This window comes from Artemia franciscana, chromosome 5 (assembly GCF_032884065.1).
Source record: "Artemia franciscana chromosome 5, ASM3288406v1, whole genome shotgun sequence".
In the NCBI taxonomy this organism is placed as follows: Eukaryota; Metazoa; Arthropoda; class Branchiopoda; order Anostraca; family Artemiidae; genus Artemia; species Artemia franciscana.
In genome coordinates this window covers 54585762-54609135 of record NC_088867.1, presented here as the reverse complement: position 1 = coordinate 54609135, position 23374 = coordinate 54585762, and the positions used below count along the sequence as shown (strand labels likewise).

General features: G+C 35.3%; 1 long non-coding RNA gene across 2 annotated transcripts in view; it reads left to right on the top strand.

The window, feature by feature from the left end:
* The window catches only part of LOC136027609 (uncharacterized), a 50674-nt gene extending 27542 nt beyond the window's left edge, over positions 1-23132 (top strand). The window contains exons 5-8 of one of the 2 annotated variants that reach the window (XR_010617634.1): positions 435-547; positions 10700-10846; positions 15062-15174; positions 21570-23132. This is a non-coding gene — a long non-coding RNA (uncharacterized LOC136027609). Of the gene's footprint in view, positions 1-434; positions 548-10693; positions 10847-15061; positions 15175-21569 lie in introns of both variants that reach the window. The other variant, XR_010617633.1, reaches the window with a different exon arrangement.
* The last annotated feature ends 242 nt before the right edge of the window (positions 23133-23374 follow it).

Below are 23374 nucleotides of genomic sequence, written 5' to 3'. Positions count from 1 at the left end.
ACTTCAAATTTGAAGGGCCATGTAAAATTCGCAAAATTAACTGTCGATTCTTTGTTTTTTTTCTCATTATATTACAAAATTTATAATTTTTTTCTGCAAAAGCTATAGTCTAACATTTCCCAAATTGTTCAATAGCCCCCCCCCCCTCCACCAATTCTTTCGGTAACACACTCTTGAGACATTTCCTTGTGCCTGAAGGTACAGGTTTCTAAAAAATTGACACATTTTCATAAATTATAATTTCTCTTTCTTATTCCTAGAGCCTTCACGTAGTTGCAGTTAAATGATATAGCTTGTCTCGAGAATTGCTCCTTTTTATATAAGCATAAAAAAATTAGTGTAATCTCTTTAATGATTATTACCTTGTAAAATATTCTATCAATGCTTGGTAAAAAGTGAACTTTGAATATTATTAAGAATATTTTATTTTTCAGTAAGACGACAAGACAGTTATAGCTTCTATTTCTCCTTTGCCGGGCTTGACCATGGACAATAAGAGTTTGAGTCAGTTGAAACCATAGATGATGAGTATCGTCTTATGTTCAGGGTAAGATGCGATTTTTTTCCTGAAAATTCTTTAACAAATTTCTTGCCCTGATGCTTTAAAAGAAAAAGACTTTTGCCAGCTTTGCCTCTTACTCAGACTACCAGTCTTGGGTTTTTCATCAATTAGCCATGTCTTTTAACTCTTTAACTTTAAGGCCACCAACTTCATTTTAATTTTAAAATCTAACTGTTTAAATTCGCCTGAAGATGTAAGTCAATTAGAAGTGAAAAAGAAAAAAAATACAACAAATAAATTAGTTTGTCAATTGACCTCTGTCAATTAAATGAAGGATATTAACTTAATTCAGGAAGGCATTACAATTCAGGAAGGTATTATAATTCAGGAAGGTATTAAACAATATTACAAGTTAAAATAACTTTTTGAACAAAATTGAATATTTAAGTATGATTTTAAACAAAACTAAAACTTATAACTGAAACCAAATTAAGTTATAAAAACCGGTGTAATTGAAGCTGAAATAGGCCCTAATTAAAGGTATAAATATGTCTGGGAAAGCTTAGTTTAAATAAAATAAGGTAGTTTGTCCATTGGGTGGGAGGGAGGCTTGAGCAGTGAACATCAAATGATGAAAGGTAAAAACACATGTGGAATGTATAAAAGCAGTAACAAAAAGTAAAAATTTGAATGAACAATGTATCGTAGCAATTTAAGGAGGAAGGTCAGAAAGCTACCCCGAGCTAGAGTCATGGGGATTTAGATTGTAAAAATAAGCTGTGATATTGAAAAGCAAAAATTAGCTGGTACAAAGGAACGATAAAATTTACTGAGAGACGAGGTTATTTTTAGCTGAAGGGAAAGGAATCAAAAATAAGAAACAAAAGAAGCAGATCTAAGAGAGGCCTAAGAGAGTCCCCCTGATAAGATTGATGAAAAATATGCATGGAAAAGGGATGTCAATTTTAATAAGATTAAGAAAAACCTGAAGACTGGGGAGGGGTGGGGGCTTAAGCAAATAAATAAATATCAACAATTTTGTACATATAACCAAGACATCTGGAAGGGTTCGTTCTAGGAAGTAGTTCTATTATAGGAGATAAATCATTAAATAGATTCAGAACCCTTTTCTGGTATTTCAATTGGAGTAACTAAAAACCACCATTCCGTGTGGTAAGTAAAGTAGGGACATATGAGAAAATATTGGTAGACGGATCAGAAGGTCCTCCCAGTGAAGAGGGACATGGACAGGAATATGTTAGTCTAAGAATACGCAAGTGCCTCACATTGTGGGTCCATAAACACTTTTAAATTCAGAGTTATAGATTTTATATTTTTTTATTCTATTTGGATTTTGTGTAATAGCTTTGGCATGCGGTGTAATTTGATGTGACGTAAAAAAAAATCAATAAAATTCTAGTTATTTGAGTTTTACTTTCATTAGCTCTTGGGCTCAAAGTAAAGCTCCTATGATGTTAAACACTCTAGGTCACGGACCTTTTGAATCCCCCCTCTCCAAATTGATATCCCAAAGATTGCAACTAAGATTTTTTATTCCCCCGTAAAAGTTTTTCCAACCTCGGCAAAGTTTCAAAACTGTCCTATACGATGTAGTATTGCTGCTCTTAATTTAAAGAAATGGTTGGATCCATTATCAAAGAGGTAAGACGTGCCTCAACAACCAAACCCAAAAATGGATACTTGGAAATGGACAAGTTTAAATATTCGAGATGGAGTAGCATCAGAAACTGAAACTTTCGCGATAATAAATGATGCCCAAAAGCTTTACCAATTGCTTGCTGAGGCCGTTTCCAGAAAGCAAGAAGAACGTCCCACTCCAAAAGAAACAGACTGGAAATTCTGTGCTGAAAATATGTTGAGAAATGAATGATGTCGTACAGGCTTTAAATCTGTTCAGTCTGCAAACACTACAGACGAATCGTTACTGGCCTCAAGCATCACCAACTTCTCCCCATCCCCTAAGCACCCAGGACCTTCAAGAACATGTGGTGTAATGAATGTGGATCACATGACTCGTAAAGAGTAGCAAATTACCTAGCAAAGATTCAGTACTACCTGAAGAGTTGCCTATGCCTTTTGGACTTGATCTTGAAATTTGATAAAACAGAGAACAAAATCCACTTTTTAATACAGTACTATTTTTTAAATTTAAAACAATTTGGAGGCTAGAGGGGGGAGGTAAATTTTAAAACTCGTCTCTGTTTCTCTTCAAAACTGAGCTGTTTTTTACTTTCATTTGACGTGTTTTCTCTATAGGTCAGTATATATTTTTCCCAACATATTCAAAAGGCGGGGCAGCAATAATAAAAATGTATCGGTGTTTTTTTTTTTGTCTTCTCAGGGTAGTTTGATTTTTTTTTCCAGGACATCCCTCCCGCCCCAAATTTCTGTTAGATTCTAAGAGCGTTCATTTCTCAATTTTAATTAAAATTAATAAGGGGGGAGGCCTTATTGATTCTACTTACTTGATTTACCTGATTATATAGATGATTTACCTGATTATACCTGAATTGATTTACCTGACAAACAAGGTTTTAACAAGTCTTTAGTTGTTTTTAAAGCGTCTTTATATACTCTGTATGTCTGTGTATACTCTGATATAATTTTAATGACCCGTCACCGTTTTTTTTTTTAAATATTTATCCACTGATTGATTACTGTCTTTTTTGAAGTGATTGAACCTAACGAGTCAGTTTTGTTAATAATCAATAGCCTGAAATCTATTTTATCCATCTATCAAATTATATTTTCACAATTTGTTTACCGTTTTTTAGATTAGAGCTGTATGAATCATAAGAAAGGCCAAAGTATATAATAAATTCGACGCATAAAATGTAGGGTTTTGTTGACATTACTGTTTTGAAAAAAAGAGAAAAGAGTTTCTCTTGAAATTTCACATGAAACTTCTGTCAAATTGCAGCTTTTTGTATATGTAGGACTTTTGATAGGAAATATATGTACTGCTAGAAATAAATTGGCTTTTGCAAAAAAAAATGTTTTGCTTTGACATAAAAGCTGGATGACGGTTGACAAAAAAAAAGGAATTATAATCTAGAAATCGAGGGCGATTTTACGCATTTGTGAAATAAAGAATAGTTAAAATAAAAACAGATTTTTCAACAGGGATCTCCACCAACCTGCAGTAAAAAAAAAGAAAAAAAAAGAAAAACAAAATGAAAAAGAAAAAAAAAAGAAAAAAACACCTTCGAAACAAACTCTGTTTTGCGGAAAATCTTTTCCATAAGAGAATTCTGCTGGAAACCCCCGCCGCTTCACTGGAGATTCCCTTTGGGATCTTCCTCTCTGCGGACTATTCCCTCTGCCAAAAATCACTGAAGGAAATTTGTAACATTAATTTAATTCTTTTAAATCTTTTCTTTGTGTTTTGTGGTTGGGATTTGAGCCCCATTATTGGATTGAGAAACATAATATTTTAATTGATTTACTTGTTAATTTGAAATTAGGGATTTTGGCGAATCGTTCATGTGAACTTTTGAAAGACTCTTAGATAAAGAAGAATATAAAAGATTGATGGTTCGGTTTCCTTTTTGATAATTAAACCAAATAGAAAATCATACTAAAATGCTAAAAGAATGTTATGCAAAAATAAGATCCAAATAAACGCAAGTATCTCATATTCTATCTCTTACATTATCCCTCTGTTTTTATGGCACTTGGTATTATCCAAGTGACATATAGCAATCGCGAATTCTGTCAGTCTGTCGGTCCCGGTTTTGCTACTTTAGGCACTTCCAGATAAGCTAGGACGATGAAATTTGGCAGGCGTATCAGGGACCGGACCAGATAAAATTAGAAATAGTATTTTACCCGATTTGACCATCGGGGGGGGGGGGGGTGTTAATTCGGTAAAAATGGAAAAATTGAAATACTTTTAACTTACGAACGGTTTATCAGATCTTAATGAAATTTGATGTTTGGAAGGATATCGTGTCTCAGAGCTGTTATTTTAAATCCCGACTGGATCTGGTGACATTGGGGGGGGGGGGGTGTTGGGAGGGGGAAACCTAAAATCTTGGAAAACACTTAGAGTGGAGTGATCGGGATGCAACTTGGTGGGAAAAATAATTACAAGTTCTAGATACATGATTGACATAACCGGAATGGATTCGTTCTCTTTGGGGTAGCTGGGGGGGAGAGGGTGGGGTAATTCTGAAAAATTAGAAAAAATGAGGTATTTTTAACTTACGAACGGGTGATCTGATCTCAATGAAATTTGACAGTTAGAAGGATATTGTGTCTCAGAGGTCTTATTTTGAATCCCGACCGGATCTGGTGATATTGGGGTGAGTTGGGAGGGGGAAACGTAAAATCTTGGAAAACACTTAGAGTGGAGGGATCGGGATGAAACTTGGTGGGAAAAATAAACACAAGTCCTAAATACATAATTGACATAACCGGAACGGATTCGTTCTCTTTGGGGTAGTTTTTTTTTTTTTTGGGGGGGGGGGGCTAATTCTGAAAAATTAGAAAAAAATGAGGTATTTTTAACTTACGAATGGGTGATCGGATCTCAACGAAATTTGATATTTAGAAGGATATTGTGTCTCAAAGCTCTTATTTTAAATCTCGACCGGATCTGGTGACATTGGGGGTTGGGGGGAGGGTTGGGAAGGGGAAACCTAAAATCTTGGAAAACTCTTAGAGTGGAAAGATCGGAATGAAGCTTGGTGGAAAAAAAGCACAAGTCCTAGATACATGCTTGACAGAACCGGAACGGATCGGCTCTCTTTTGGGTAGTTGGGGGTGGGGGTTAATTCTGAAAAATTAGAAAACATGAGGTACTTTTAAGTCTACGAAGAGTGATCGGATTTTAATGAAACTTCATATTTAGAAGGACCTCGTAACTCATATTTCTTATTTTAAATCCTGACCGGATTCAGTGTAATTGGGGGGGGGACCGAAAATCTTGGAAATACTTAAAGAGGAGAGATCAGGATGAAACTGGGAATAAAAACAAGTACAAGATACGTGACTGACATAATCGGACTGGAGTCACTCTCTTTGTTGAAGTCGGGGGGGGGGGGAGGAGGGGCAGGAATAATTCGAAAAAATTAGAAAAAAGAGGTATTTGTAACATATGAATAATTGATCGGATCTTAATGAAATTTGATATTTATAATGATATTGTGCTTTAGAGCTCCGATTTGAAATTCCGACCAGATCCTATGACATTGGAGGGAGAAATCGGAATTCGTGGAAAACGTGAATGTTGGGTTATCTTTATCTTACGAAGAGGTGATCGGATTTAATGAAGCTTGATATATAGAAGGATGTTAAGTCTCAGATGCTTAATTTTCGACTCGAATCTGATCCGGGGACATAGGAGTCCCTTGATCAAATTTTTATAATCTTGGAAAAAGCTTAGAGTGGAGAGATGGGGATAAAACTTGATGGGAAGAATAAGCACACGCTCTAGATACATGATTGACATAATTGGAACGGATATGTTCTCTTTGGAGGAGCTAGGGGGGGGGGGGGTCAATTAAAAAAAAAAAATGAAAAATTGAGGTAGTTTTAACTTAAGAGCGGGTGACCGGATCTTAATGAAATTTGATATTTAGAAGAAACTCATGTCTCAGAGCCCTTATTTCAAATCCCGACCAGATCTGTTGACATTGGGGGGAGTTTGAGGTTGGAATCGGAAATCTTGGGAAACGCTTAGAGTGGAGGAATCGGGATGAAACTTGGTGGGTAGAATGAGCAAATGTTGTAGATATGTGATTGACGTAACCGTACTGCATTCGCTCTCTTTGGGGGAGTTAGGGGTTGGGGTTCAGTGCTTTGGCGAGTTTGGTGCTTCTGGATGTGCTAGGATGATGAAAATTCGTAGGCGTATCAGGGAGCTGCACAAATTGACTTGATAAAGTCGTTTTCCCCGATTCGACCATCTGGGGGGCTGAAGGGAGAGGAAAAATTAGAAAAAATGAGGTATTTATAACTTACGAGTGGGTGATCAGATCTCAATGAATTTTGATATTTAGAAGGACATCGTGGCTCAGAGCTCTTACTTTAAATCCCGACCGGCATTAAGCCTCTGATTTTCCTTTGAAATCAATCTATTGATTCTTAGAATTTTGCTAGAGCTCATACTATATGAGCTCTTGGCTCTTCCAGCCTAGTCGCAAGTGCCGTATGAGCTCTCAATACTGTCTTTTTTGAAGTGATTGAACCTAACGAGTCAATTTTGTTAATCAATAGCCTAGAATTTATTTTTTCCATTTTCACAATTTTTTCTGCATTTTTTAAATTAAAGTTGTATGAATCATAAGAAAGTCCAAATTAATATCATAAATTCGACGCATAAATTGTAGGGTTTTGTTGACATTACTATTTTGAAAAAAAGAATTTCTCTTGGAATTTCAGATGAAACTTCTATTAAATTATCGCTTTTTTATAGTTAGGGCTTTTGATAGGAAATACATGCACTTCTAGAAATAAATGGCTCTTGCAAAAAAAAAACGTCTTTTTCTTTTTTTACATAAAAGCTGCGTGATGTTTGAAAAAAAAAACAACAAGGAATTATAATCTAGAAATCGAGGGTGATTTTACGCATTTGTGAAATAAAGAATGGTTAAAATAAAAACAGATTTTTCAACAGGGATCTCCACCAACCTGCAGTAAAAAAAAAACAAAATGAAAAACAATGGATCTCCGCCAACCTGCAGTAAAAAACAACAACAAAAAATCAAACAAAAAGGACAACCTTTAAAGCAAATTCTTTTTGCGGAAAATCTTTTCCGTCAGAAAATTCCACTGGAATACCCTGGTCCTTCACCGGAAATTCCCTTTGGGACCCTCCTCTCTACGGACTATTCCATCTACGGAAAATCACTGAAGGAAATTTGTGACATTAACGTATTTCTTTTAGATCTTTTTTTTGGGTTTTGTGGTTGTGGTTTGAGCTCCATTATTGGATTGAGAAATAGAATATTTTAATTGATTTACTTGTTGATTTGAAATTAGGGATTTTGGCCAATCGTTCATGCGAGCTTTCAAAAGACTCCTAGATAAAGAAGAATATGCAAAAATTAATGGTTCGGTTTCCTTTCTGATAAATAAACTAAATAGAAAATTACACTAAAATACTAAATGAAAATTTTAAGAAAGTAAGATCCAAATAATCGCAAATATCTTCTATTCTATCTCTTACATCATCCCTCTGTTTTTCTCTCTATTCCTAGCCCCCTCTACACCTCGTTCCTCGTTTATTTACCACCTCTATTAGTAAATATATTTCTTAATCTTTTACTTGGTGCTCCTCTCTTCGTTCTGCACAAAGCTTTCATAATCCCTTTGACAAAGATGAGTCTAGTTTTATCTCATCTTTTAAAGTTGTCAAAGATTTTTTTTACATCTGGTTTTATATTCATAGCTGTCAACTATTTTATTCAGTCTGAGAAATTATCGCAGTCTTTAAATTGTGATAATGTATATCATAGCTTCACATATCTCAATCCATTGGGTTAATTATAAGATCTTCAAAGAAAACATCCTTACCGTATAATTTCCAAGACATTTTAAAGTTTATTATTTCAGTCATGGTTCTCATGGGAGTAAGGTCTAGAGAGTCATTCACTTACGCACAAAGTTTCAGAGACACGGATGGATACTATACTCCTTTTATTTGTGGGATTCAGAATGATCCCATCAAGAAAATAGGATCTGTAAAAAAAAAAAAAAAAAAAAAAAAAAAAAAAAAAAAAAAAAAAAAAAAAAAAAAAAAAAAAAAAAAAAAAAAAAAAAAAACAGATTATGACTCAGTGAAACTTACATTTAAAATATTGAGTTCAAAATTAATATATCAGGAAGTATGACTAAACCTTGTTAATTGTCCAATTTTAGTAAAAAGTATATTTTGAAATAATAAGACTTTTAGGGATGTTTTATACTTTCACTTAACGAGATCTGTAATTACTTACAGGAGTCAGTAGCGTAATGTCTATATTGTCAGAGTTTCGTTATAACTGTTCACTACACAAATTTTTCTAACATTTTTCAGAATAATAGAAAATGTGTTGCATATATGCATTTCAGGGTATAGATTAGCACCCTAAAGGGTTGTAAAGTCATTTCTGTGGTTAATGAATTAGTTAAATGTATTTTAGTTTTCAAGATAAATCATCTTACCCTGACGGTGTACTCCCTTCTCCTGATAAACTCATTTATTGCTTTAATAAAATATTTTTCTGTTATTTTTTTTTCCATTGTTTAATCCGTTCTAAAACTGCTTGTGTTAATTAGCCTCGAATATTTCCAGTTTAAAATTAGTGACTGTGATGAATATTCGCAAAAAAAGCACTTTCAAATGCTAAAAATTTTTGAATAATAATCCTACATGGAGTGTAGCTCTTGTGTATGTAATACTTTTCATTTGATTCATTTTTCAGGGCAAATATTTTACCAATGATAAATTTGAATTTCCACTTTTTGTTGTGTCTGATTTTTGCAAGCAGAAACCCCTATGCTCCACAGACAAAAGATAGATAGATGAAAAGTCTTGCTAAAATGTGGAACAGTTATAAGTGGAACAGTAGGGTGAGGCATACCACCATTTAGCAACGTCCACACTTTTCTCTTTGATATTGCATTTGACTCCACATTTTTGTCTTAAAATCAATAAATATATAGAAGAAAAAGGAAAAAACATTGCTCAACAAATGAAAAGGGCTGCAGCTTCTGATTATTTTGCTTATCCTCTGATCCCTTGTAAAAAACAGAACTTCGAAATGTTTTATATTTGAGCCAAAGTTACATTTAATTATTCCAGTTTAATTTTTTTAGAGATAAAATTGATCGGAGGATTACAGCCACCCATGCCCTCTTTCTTGCAGATAGTCTATGTGTCATATAACCATGCCTTTTGGTTTTACACAGCTCCCCCCCCAGAAAGTGGGGAATAGGGCTTCCATTTTGGCCTGGGGGCCTATAGTTATTATGGAAGAGTTGATCATGTCAACTTTGGAGGATGGTCGTTTGATTGATAGTTTAAAATTCTAGTTTTCTTTTTATGAGTCAAAGTGATTGGAGGGCAACAGGCCCATGGAGCTTGGGGGATTTTGGAAGGGGTGGTGATATATATGTTGGAAGAGGCTGATTTGATATTAAAATTGTACTTTGTTAAATCGATTAAAGTACAGCTAGCCCCTCTAGCATCCTTTCCCCCAAATATATCTGATCAGAATTTTGAGATAGTGTTTTGTTAAAAATAGTCCACTTGTCATATAACACTGCCTCTGTGGTTTACACTGGCCCCCAAAGCTTACGGAAAAGGGCTATAAATTTTGGCCCTGGGGGTATATTTGGTTATTTTAGAAGGGTTGGTCATATCAACTTTGAAGGAGGCTTATTTCGTAAGAAAACGAAAGTTCTAGTTTCCCTATCTTATGAGTCAAAAGTCATAGAAGAGCAACAGCCCCTTCATGCCCTCTTTTTCCCAAGTATATCGAATAGAAATTTTGAGACAGCAGCGTTGGTCAAAATAATCCTTGTGACATATAAAAATACTCTTGGGGCTGACAATGCTACCGATCTAGGGGGCAAGAGTTTTAAATTGTGACCTTGGGGCATATAAGGTTATTTTCGATGGGTTGGTCATATCAACGCTGATAGAGGCTCATTTGATTTGAAATTTTTATTTTTATTTTTAAGAGTCAAAAGTTATCAGAAGGCAACTAGCCCTCCTAACGCCCTCTTCCCCGAAATGTATCTTGCCAAAATTTTGAGAAATCTCTGAGGTTGACACAGTCCCCTAAGATTTGGGAAAGGGCTCTAAGTTTTGTCCTGGGGCATATAAGGTTATTGTGGATGGGGTTGTCATACCAATTTAGAGGAGGCTTATTTGATCGGAAATTCCAAGTTCTATTTGTTTCTCAGACGAGTTTAGTATCCACACAAAAACCATTGAAAAAGATTTGACTTTTTTGTTGCTATTAAAGAAGACAAAAAATAATTATAATGCTTTATTTCGTTCCCTAAAAATAATCCATGTTTACTTTTCTTATTTTGTCAGTCCATGACGGCTAGACTTCTCTTAAAGGATTTAATTGATACCTGTCCTGGACTATAGAATACTGTTTATAATACTGTTATAGAAAACTGTTCTGTAAATGTGAGCATTAATTTTTGAAGTGAAATTCATGTGAATATCAGTTGCAGGAAAGCAAGATTCTAACGAGTATTCAAACAACTTAAAAATTGACGAAAGGAAAGAAGAAAAGGAAACAGCAAGCTCTGCCGGTGAGGAAAAATTTCCTGAAAAGACCGAGAACACTAAATACCCTAAAGCCAATCTTCTTTTAAAAGGTTTGTATAGCCAGTTGAGGTGCTATTGATTGACATGAATACAAAATTGATATAAATTTACATAATTTGAGGTTCCATCCTGGGACTATTCAGTCCACATGGACAGTGAAATAAGAAAATTGGTTCTAAAGCAAAAATTAAATTAGAGTATATTAAAGTTAAATTAGGATTATGAGGGAAAGAATTAGGATTGAACTCTTAAATGTATTTGAATCAGAAATCAAATCATAAAGAAATAGAATTCAAAGGCATTATAATTAGGATTTTAAAATAAAAAATGGAATGCAAAAAGTAGATATAGAATCCAAACAACTACATTAGAAAGCAAAAATGAAAGTAGGAAATTCTTGGCCATTTCTCTTGGTTTTCTTCGGAGCTCTTATGAGCCTTTGACAAAACTCAGAAACTAATAAGAGGTTAAATAAAAATATTCCTCCCACTAGTTTACACGAGTTGTTCAGAAGTCAAATCGGTTAAAAAGAACTTCTCAGATTTTCAAGTTTGAGGTTTTTTGTTAAAGGACTTAATTGAATAAAGTCAGTATCTTATTCCCTAATTACAGAAATCTGTTCAAAAAGGCGATGAGTAATTGATTTATTGATTGATTATTTGACGAGTTGTTTTTTGCCAGAAATATGAAAATATTCTCCTTGCTAAAACGCAAATAAATAGACTTTTGAAGAATCCTTGACATCTCTTTAAAATAATAGCCGGAAATGTATCATGTGTTTCTTTTATTTGTTCTATAGAATTATTTAAATTAGCTTCTTACCGGTATATGCCATGGTTAGCATGAGAATTAGAAAATGTGAAACTATTTTGCCAGAAAAATTTAAAGGCGTATGTGGCATTTCCCTAAAAGAAATCGGAAAAAAAAGCTGTAGAACAATTTCTAATTTCTAAAAAACAAGTTCTATTGTTAAGCTAGCTCGTTTGTTCATTTATTCTCATTTTGTCCTCAAGTTAAATATAAGTTTCTATTGTTTCCTTTTCATAAGGGTTCTCCTGTGGAATTTATATTATGTAACATACCGTATTTGATACGGTAATAATATATTCTCCGAGCCTTCAATCTCTCAAAATAAAAATTTTCGATACGTTTTGAGTAAGGGACCTCAGAAGCAGTGATGGATCCAGGCAGGGAGGGGGGCAAGGGGTTTACGCCTCTCCCCTTGAAAAGGTGGTGGATTTGTGGTTTGGGTAGGGACGAAAGTAATTTTCTTCGTAATTGGTTATGATGGCACTTGGCATTAACCAAGTGACATATAGTGATCGCAAATTCTTTCGGTCGGCCTGTCTGTCCGTCCGTCCCGGTTTTGCTAGTTTAAGCACTTCCAGATAAGCTAGGACGATGAAATGTGAAGGATGATTTATTTTGAATTAGTGACAGTAACAAAATGATTGAAACATGACAATGCCTCAGGTGCTGATAATTGGTAAATGGGGGTTCTTAAATATGGTGGTTATGGGCTTAGAAATAAGTTACTGAAGATTATGAATGTGATTTTTGAAAAAGGGTCGCACCTAGCAATTTTAAGAAAATCCTAATTAAAACCTTTGTATAACAAAAGTGATAAAAGCAAATTGATTATTTTTGAGGTATCAGCCACAGCCTTTCTAATTAATTAGTTTCCACAGCTGGCTAATTAATTAGCATGATGGTAATCATAATAAGGACACAGGATTTGTCCTATTGCTAGTAACAGCAATTCAGGTTATAATTTGTAGACTAGGAGATATAGTAGACAAAACTTTAAGAGAAGAACAGTGTGCTTTTAGGAAGCATAGCGAATGTACACAATTTTACTGGGACATTAATAATGAAGAAGTGCCTGAGTTATCAAACACCTTTAGTCGTCATTTCTATATATTATGAGCAATGGTTTGATTCAGCTTATTGAAGACCTTTAGCAAAGGTATTGTCTTTTTATGGTGTAGCCTAACAAACAAATACATCAAAGTAATTAGTGCTATATACATAAATATCAAAGCTAAAGTCAAGGTAGTAAAAGAGGTTAGTAGCTGTTTTTTTTTTTCAAAATCAGGAGTTAAGCAGTTTTGTGTTCTCTGCCTATTTGGATAGATTATTTTGATGGATTGGCCCTAAGGAGATAAGCAAGGCTAATGTAAAACATGGAACCAATGGGGGAAGTAAACATTTCTTGGAGTTAGATTTTGTTGATGATTTCAGCATCCTAGATGAAAATATGAGGAAAATGAATGAGCTTCTAGACGTTTTGCAAGTTCAGGGTGCTACATTAGGTTTGAAAATTAATGTTTAGTAGACTAGGTTGCTAAGGCTAGGAGTAAGTCAAAATGAACAGGTGACATTGGGTAACAAAACATTGATCAAGCAGACAGCTTAGTTGACCTAGGTAGTATTATTAGTAAAAATGGTGGGTGCATTAAAACTGAATACCTAAGTCCCAGGATATTTTTCCACAGTCGAAAAAAGTTTGACAGGATATGAAGAAAAGTCTTCAAGCCGAGATTAGAATATTGGAAACTAAATTGATGATAAGTAGTAGTTAAGTATGGTTCTGAAGTATAGGTGCTTCAAAAAAAAAGAGGAAGATTTTAAGATGCTTTCCAGAGAAATTGCAAATAGATTGTTTTGGGTACCCAACTGACTGACCATATTTCAAACAGTAGGCTATACAAAAATGTGGTTCTAGTTTGCGTACCTATTATTTGTTTCCTGTGTATTTGATGGTTAGACCAATTTGGTCTCAGTGATAAGAAATGTAGGGGATTTAACAACTTCACAACTTAACAACTTCAGCGTTTAATCGAAGCGAGGGAACAAAACCAAAGTGTTGCGAGTGTTCTCGCAACACTTTATTTGTCGAAGCCGAACAAAGGTTGCCGCATCACCTCACGTTGGCCTTGCTACGTAAATCTAGTTTTTTTCTTACTCTTAATTGTTGCATTCTTTATAGTTTATTCAGAATATGTGCATTATATTCGATGTTAAGTACATATAAATTGAAATTGAAATATTCAACTAGTATTTACTGACGATTTTGTAATTTTTTTTTTGGTTGCCACAATAAACTATTAATTTTTTTGTCAAGTCTGTATAAAACATTGTGGGTACAACGAATCAGATATACCAAATTTTCGAAACAAAACGGAATATTTCGCATTAAATTCTGAACTATAAAATTTAAGAATAAATTATATGATTTTATCAGCAATTATTTCATAGTCAACGCTACCTATGTTTGAGATGTATGCTTTTTTTCAAACAATATAGATGGCAATATCAACTTGTTATAAATGACTGATCTGTTGTATTTCCAATCCCAATGTGCCATCTCAGCTTTATGCTAGTTTTGTTTGGATAAAACTAACGAGTGAGTATGATGTCTGAATACAAAATACATATTTCTTGTTGCTTCAACTCTAAACATTATAATTAAAATCAGTTGTTGCTAGAACCAATGTTATTTTATCAACATTTTCCTTTTCTCTTTGATTTCATTTATATTATAAACATTTCATTAGCATTTACCCTAATTCATCTTTTCAAGTAAGTAGATTTCACTTCGTTTAAAAGGAAAGTAAAAATTCCACACCTACTATAATTTTTTAAATCCTCGATCACTCTTTATCTGGGTGATATATACTTTCAAAATTCGATCTTTAATCTCTATAGTTTGTTGCATATACCACTCGTTTTCTTGCTGTGTTTGTTTCATAGTTTTCTTAAAGCAGTAAATGTATATAGTTTTTTGTTAATATTCACTTTTTGCTGTTCAACTTTTAATAAAAATTTTGCGAACTTCAAATTTGAAGGGCCATGTAAAATTCGCAAAATTAACTGTGGATTTTTTGTTTTTTTTCTCATTATATTACAAAACTTATAATTTTTTTCTACAAAAGCTATAGTCTAACATTTCCCAAATTGTTCAATAGCCCCCCCCCCCTCCGCCAATTCTTTCGGTAACACACTCTTGAGACATATCCTTGTGCCTGAAGGCACAGGTTTGTACAAAATTGACACATTTTCATAAATTATAATTTCTCTTTCTTATTCCTAGAGACTTCACGTAGTTGCAGTTAAATGATTAGCTTGTCTCGAGAATTGCTCCTTTTATATAAGCATAAAACAATTAGTGTAATCTCTTAAATGATTATTACCTTGTAAAATATTCTATCAATGCCTGGTAAAAAGTGAAGTTTGAATATAATTAAGAATATTTTATTTTTCAGTAAGACGAAAAGACAGTTATAGCTTCTATTTCTCCTTCGCCGGGCTTGACCATGGATAATAAGAGTTTGAGTCAGTTGAAACCATAGATGATGAGTATCGTCGTATGTTCAGGGTAAGATGCGAGTTTTTTCCTGAAAATTCTTTAACAAATTTCTTGCCCTGATGCTTTAAAAGAAAAAGACTTTCGCCAGCTTTGCCTCTTACTCAGACTATCAGTCTTGGGTTTTTCGTCAATTAGCCATGTCTTTTAACTCTTTAATTTTAAGGTCACCAACTTCATTTTAATTTTACAATCTAACTGTTTAAATTCGCCTAAAGATGTAAGTCAATTAGAAGTGAGAAAGAAAAAAAATACAACAAATAAATTAGTTTGTCAATGGACCTCTGTCAATTAAATGAAGGATATTAACTTAATTCAGGAAGGTTCAGATTCCATAGTTTAAATTACGTTATGAAAGAGAGAGAAGAAGAAGAGGTTTTGAAGTAAAACAACGGAAAGAAACACATCAGCTAAATTATATTTAAAATAATATTACAATTTAAAATAACTTTTTGAACAAAATTGAATATTTGAATATGATTTTAAACAAAACTTATAACTGAAACCAAATTCAAAAACATTATTTTTTTCTTAATTCCAGTGTTAGGCATTAAAGCTTTGAAAACAGAAGTCTTATTTTTAATTCAAAAGTTTGAAGGGCCATAAGCAAAAGTGTAAGTACTAATATCAATGATATTGTTTTACGTGAAATATTTTCAAGATCTGCGTTTTCCCAGTTTGGAGCAATTGTCAAAAGTTGCCATGAGAGCCTACCTGATGATGGTTATTACCCATGACCCGAAGAAAACATAGAGGTTGGTGAAAATCTGTTATCAGTATTCTTGCTGTTACCTAACCGGTGTAATTGAAGCTGAAATAGGCCCTAACTAAAGGTATAAATACGTCTGGGAAAGCTTAGTTTAAATAAAGGAAAAGTAAGGTAGTTTGGCCATTGGGTGGGAGGGAGGTTTGAGCAGTGAACATCAAATGATGACAGGTAAAAACACGTGTGGAATGTATAAAAGCAGTACCAAAAAGTAAAAATTTGAATGAACAATGTATGGTAGCAATTTAAGGAGGAAGGTCAGAAAACTACCCCGAGCTAGAGGCATGGGGATTTAGAATGTTCAAATAAGCTGTGATATTGAAAAGCAAAAATTAGCTGGTACAAAGGAACGATAAAATTTACTGAGAGAGACGGGGTTATTTTTAGCTGAAGGGAAAGGAATCAAAAATAAGAAACAAAAGAAGCAGATCTAATAGAGGCCTAAGAGAGTCCCCCTGATAAGATTGATGCAAAAATATGCATGGAAAAGGGATGTCAATTTTAATAAAATTAAGAAAAACCTGAAGACTGGGGAGGGGTGGGGGCTTAAGCAAATAAATAAATATCAAACCAAAATGCTCAGAATTTTGAATTTTGTACATATAACCAAGAGAGAGAGAGAGAGAGAGAGATAGGTTTATTTAAACAACATCGTAGCTAACAGCTAAATTGCGTTGCTTCACTATGCTAAATAACAAATTAACACAAAAAAAAGAAGAAAATATCACTCGGCTTTGTTTAGCAAATCCGTAAAAAAAGGTACAAACGAATTTGCGTGGCGGTTCGTGCGTGAAGCTACTGGAACCAGTTTATTTTGGTGACGCGTACGGTTGTTGGGCGGTGCAGTAGGTGGTAAGATGTCTCGATGCTGGGGTTTAGAGAGAAGAAACTTCCCAAACCTCAGGATAATCTGCTCGTATCTTTGGGCCAACGTGGGGAGGTCGAGTTTAGCAAGCGCTTCACCATGAGATAGTTGTCGATCGCCAATAATAATGAACACGGCTCGCTTTTGCACCGACTCAAGTTCTTGGATGAGGTATACAGTACGCAGTGCTGCAGGGCCCCATAGTGGGCTTGCATATTCCAGAACTGGACGGACTTATGTAAAATAAGCTAGCAATAGGCACTGGACATCACAGCCAAATCTACGCATTGTACTCAAAGACTGCAGATTTGCGTTTTTAGCAACATTTTCAACGTGCAAGCCGAAAGAACAATCACTTGAAAAAGTAACTTCCAAAATCTTTATTGAGTCGACAATCGGAAACGGAACATACGGTTGGCTGAATGTGCGCTTCAACGGATTAAAGCGTGAGACCTTTGACTTATTCGTGTTAATGATCAATTTAGAGACATTGCACTCGGCAATAAACGCATCGAAGAAATCGTCACTGAACTCTTTCTTAACAATCCCGTTTTCAACTAAGTATTTCAATAGAAAAGAGATATCGTCTATAAACTTGTAATGATCCTCATATTCGACTAGTAGGTAGTTGATCACGGCTATAAATACAATGGCAGCCAACTTTGTGCCCTGCAGAGCTCCAAATGTTATACCTGTCCAATCGGGGTCAGAATCCCCCTCAAACAGGGCATAAACTCGCTCTTTCCTATTAGATAAGAAATCCATAATCACGGATAACACGCGCTTTTTCGCACCCACTATCTTCAAATTTTGGCCAGCAATCAGGTGGTTAATGAAATCAAAAGCCTTTCGGAAGTCTATTGCACCTAGATCCAGGAATCGATTACCTTTATCCAGCCATGTAACTATACAATCATACATACGCACTAGATAAATTATAGTACTGCACTCCTGGAGTCCACCATACTGGTACTTATCGATAGAAGAACTGATTTGGTCGAGCAATCGACGGAGTACAAATGCTTCCGTAACTTTAGCCAGGCAGGGGGTTATCGAGATATGACGCAATTCATCACATGCTTTAGGGGGGCTTGACTTCTGAATAACCCGGATATATGCCTTTTTCCAAATATCTGGGAAAGTACCAAGCATGAAACACAGGTTAATCAACACGGATAATGGCTTGGCAATGAAGGAGGCGTATTCACGAACAAGTTTTACAGGAAGTTCCGAAGGATAGGATGCACTGTTGGGCTTAATTTTCATTAATTCTTTGAAGACGTCTTCTTCAGTGACTTCAATAACTTCCTCTTCTGAGCAGCCGTACAAGAGATAGGCTTTTTGGGACTCGGTGGGTGGAGGGTGGGTTGTACAGATTTCAGTGAAGAAGGAGTTCACATCTGTCGCAGTGAGAAGTTTGCCACTATCGTCCAATATTCTCACACTAGAGGTAGTGGATTTTCCCGACATTTTTCGAACAGACTGATGCCATTTCTTTGGATTACTGACGCGCATTGTTACTGACGGTGACATTGATAAACGGCCATATTGAAGTTTGGCCTTCCGTATTACAGTGACGGTGTAATTTTGTAGTTTCTTTGCGTTTACTACATCACCGATAGAATATAGGCGGCATCTCTCACGGATGTGTTTCTTTATGGCAGGGGTAATCCATGGCTTATCAAACTCACTTGGTGGGGAAGATTTCGGTGTATTTGGAGTACAGAATGTCACTGAATCTTTTAGTCTTTTCGTGGATGCTTGAATCCCCGTCAACTTCTGGGAAATCGTAATTGCCTATCCACTGACCATAGGCTCGATATGCAGAGTCCGTCAGCGGGTGGGTAACCACGCGGCTTAGTTTAGGCTTGGGCAATGAACTGTGGGCTTTCCACAGAATAGCAAAATGGTCGGACTTGGCCACTGGTCCGAGAGAAACAGGATTACAGTAGTGGGACTCACAGTTCGTAAGAATGAGATCCAGAATTCTGCCTGAGACGTGAATAGGCATGTGAACAACTTGTTCAAGGGATAGACTGGATGAAAGCCAGCCTTTTTTCGTCTGGTTGAAGTCGCCTGCTATGATAAAAGCAGGATTACTTTAGTGGATCCGAAGCACATCAACAGTCTTTTGGAAGTAAGAGACAAGGTCTCGGCGATTCTTTGCACTTTCTGGGTAATATACTGATGCCACAATTATGCACGAGTATAAGCGTGGCAAGTATGTCGGTCTGCACATCGCCCAGATTACTTCATGGTTCGGATTAGCGAGATCAGAAAGGAGTTTACAGGGTATATCTTCTCTTACAAACAGACCAACACCGCCCCCAAGTTTCGATAGACCACGACTAGAGCGAGTTTTCAAGAACTCAGAGTATCCAGCCACACGACCTGTATTTTCATCGAGCTTCCATGTTTCAGTAACGGCTGCTATGACAGTTACTACACAAATGTATTATTTAATTTATAAGAGTTCTTTCATATAAATCCTCACTTCTTCCGAATCTGAAACATACTGAACCACACCGGATTAACAGATTGTGCGAAAAATAATTTGATGCTTTGATTGTTTGCGCCTGAAAAATATTTTAACGTCAATACCAATCACAATAAATTACACTAAATCACACAATAATCAAATTAAATCAATATAGATTTATCAAAGCTGACAAAAAGTGAGACTTAAGAAGATTTTCCGGGGGCGGGGGGTCATTTAGTAATTAACACACAGAATGGGAGGGAAATTAAAGAGCGAATTTAATTTGAATTTAGATCGCTTTACTACTACTACTACTACTACTACTACTACTACTGCTAATAATAATAACTCACTGCAGCACCAGGCTGCCTGAGGCCAATACAGAACGCACACTCCTCCTCCAACCTAATCTATTTAGGGCCTCCCTCTTTACACCCTCTCAGGAAGTTCCAATTTCCTTTAAATCTTTATTTATGACATCCTCCCAACCAAGACAAGGACGACCTGCTTTCCGTGTAGCCCCAGACGGTTGACCAAAGAGGATAATCTGTCATCCTTCATCCGCAGAATGTGGCCTAGCCATCTCAATCTTTCTTTCATTATAGCCCTAGAAAGATATGTTTCATGATTTTATTGTTCAAATTAAGACCGAATCATTTGTAAATTATTAAGGGTTGCAGAAAGTCGAGTGGGGGACAGCTCCTTTTACGTTAAATATCCCTTTAAAATCAAAAAAAAAATCTCAACTTTAATATTCAAGATGCTGAGGTAAAAAGAACAGCCTCTTGTCAGAATATTGTTTCTTAGCCTTTTTATAAACACCTGTCAACAGGCAAAAAAAGCAAGTCTCTTTTAACCACACCAAAATCAAGAATCAAATAACACGGGCGTCCATATGGGGAGAATGGAGAGCTCCAGCCCCCCCCCCCCTGGCTGAATGATGGTGCCTTATATTTTTATATTTTAGTTTTAAGATTTCTATTATATAGCATTCAAACGGCCGATTAGACCAGGTAAGCCCCCCCCCTAAAATTCAGCTTATGGGCACCCATGGAAAATAGTACCTATTTTATTGAATCTTATTTCCGAAATTACAATATTTAGCGTGACATCTGTTTCTTTTTCATCATAAGAACATTTTGTATATGCAGAGCAACATCACCAGCTTTAAGACACAGTTCAGTGATAAGGGGGGCTCAATATTTTAGAGGTAGAGGACCCTGTCAGGCACAAATATAAGTGGCTAAGGTAGCAATCGGTGACAAACTGGTCAATTTTAAGGGCTAAAACCAATGTTTGGGAACTTCAAACTATGTCAGCAAGACTTAGTGAGGCTTATACCCTTAATTGGATGTAAATATTTCCCTCAGAAATCACATTTGTTCTTTTATTGTCACCTTTTTTCTTTGAATTTGACGATCAAAAATCATCAAATTATTATCGTTTTCCCACATACCTTATATAAATTACCCTTTTTGGTGTATTTTTGAATGTGGCCCCAGCTCCAGCAGAAATAAATTCCTCACACGAGTTTGGAATACTCAGTCCAAGCTTCAGAATAAGGTGAGTTATATACACTTTCTTTTGGGAAATGACGGCTTAGTTTTTTTTATAACATCTGAAATAAACTGAATTGAAAAGGGATTACATCCAAGACCGTATTCAGAGTGAGCGGGTGGGGATAGAGGTTTTGCCCCCCCCCCAGAAACGAAACCTTGGATCCGTTCTTGGTAATATCACTTGGTTAAAATTAGCCAACTACTGGCACAAAGTGTCGTTCTGACAGTAGCCGATTTTTTTTTTGGCAGGTAGATGTTACGTCTTTCGATGAACTAACTGATTTCATATGGGTCAATATTAGGTTTGCTCCTATTCTGAATCACATTTGAAAAAAAAAATACCCAGTCGGCCAAATTGTGCATAAATCAAGTAAAGACTTCCAGCTTATTACCTCAGCTGAGACCTTAGACTACTTTGCGTCTAGCAGGACGCAAGGGGCATTATTTGTCCCTCAAATCCACCGCTGCTACGTCTTCCCTGTGGGGTTGTATGCACATATTTAAATTTTATGATGACCCCTCTAGCATGACCGACAGAGTGTATTCTTTGGTCTTCCTCTTAGTAACGTTTCCACTTGCTGCCAATGAGGATGGATTTAGATGTTTGGTTAATTTCCATGCTACATTTTCTGGGAAATATTCACTGTTGGTACTACACACACTAATAAACAGGTACATTATTTTTTAAGGCAGTATGTTTTAGATGGGTGTCCATAACAGTTTTTTTCTTTTTTTTAGAAAGACATTCCTGCATATTTGCTTGCAATCAGGTGTTTTAGGCAGAATTTATATAGTGATGTCACTTGGACACTTCCACTTGACAAAAGCAAGCCAGCATTGTCGTCGTCGTAAGCCAGCAATGATCAGTTGACAACCTATTAGATATTTTGTAAGGCACTTATCCACACTGTAGCATTAATAACCCAACACTTACTGGGTTCATTATATTGATTCTCACTGAGTGAAATTCAATTAATAAATGGTGCCAGAACCTTTGGAATCCGAAGTTATATTGTTGAAAATGACTCATAGGTCGCAAATGAAATTTTCCTTCATACTCGGACTTTGTGTGTTTTTCCTTACAAGTATTTCTACTTCTGATCGCTTGTGTAGTTTATCCGGAAATTTCACCGAAAGTCTTTTTGCTTTTTTCCTATCTTGCTTGTTTTGAATTTTTTCCAAATTATTGATGTTGATTGTATTATTATTACATATGTTGTAAGGCACTTAACGACACTCTAGTACCAATAATGCCAACACTTACTGGGTCCCTTATATTGATTCTCACTGAATGAAATTCACTTAATAAATGGTACCAGCACCTTAGGAATCCGTAACTTGTATTGTTGAAAATGACTTCATAGGTCACAAATGAAATTTTCGTGCATACTCGGGCTTTTTACCCCAGCGTTTATAATATTGCCCAGTCTTATCATTGTTACTTGATCACGAATAATTTTTTAAATTGTTCATTGCATTCTGTCCCCTGGTTCATTTGATGCTCCTTCTCCGTAAGAAAAAGAAGCATTTTTATGATCATTATCACTACCTAGCCTTTCATCAAGAATAGAAAAGCACTAACTGCTACTTCTCAAGTATTTCTACTTCTGATTGTTTGTATAGTTTATCCGAGAATTTTACCGACAGTCTTTTTACTTTTTTCCATCTTTCTTCTTTTGGATTTTTTCCAAATTATTGGTGTAGATAGCATTATTATATTTGTTATAAGGCCAGCAACTGTAGCACCAATAATGCCAACACTTATTGGGTCCATTATATTGATTCTCACTTAATGAAATTCACTTAATAAATGGTGCCAGAACCTTAGGTATCCGAACTTATATTGTTGAAAATGACTTCATAGGTTTCAAATTTTACGACGTCATTTTGTACCATTTTGAACTTTTTTGTGGTGGCTCGACCTGGCAACGGAAAATCTCAATAATTATATAACAATCAAAACAAGCAGGGTTCAAAATTCCATTGTTCAGGTATAAATTCACCTAAGATGGAGCCACGGGTAAAATAAAGCTTATTTTCATGATTGTTACTTCAAAATCATCGTAAAGCCAGTTATAAAGAACAAAAGACTGTCAGAAAAACATCACCATTTGCATTTACACATCACCAGTCTTGCGCACTGTGTCATTTTCATGAAAATTGGGAAAACATCACATTTTTTCGTTTGCCAAATGGCTTACATTGTTTTATATTACATTTTTTTATCTGGATCTATTTTGCATTGTTTTATCTGGATCTATCTATAAAGAACAATAGACTGTCAAAAATAGAAAAAACATCACCATTTGCATTTGCACATCACCAGTCTAACGCACTGTGTCATTTTGGTGAAAATAGGGAAAACGTTACATTTTTTCGTTTGTCAAATGGCTTATATGTTTTATATTGTTTATAATAAACATTATAATGTTTTATATTGCAATAGTAGTATACTTAAGCTGTTCTTAAAATATTCATTTTAAAACAGCTTGAAGACATCAAGACATTAAAAAAAAAAAAAAATGATGGCTACTCAGACTCGA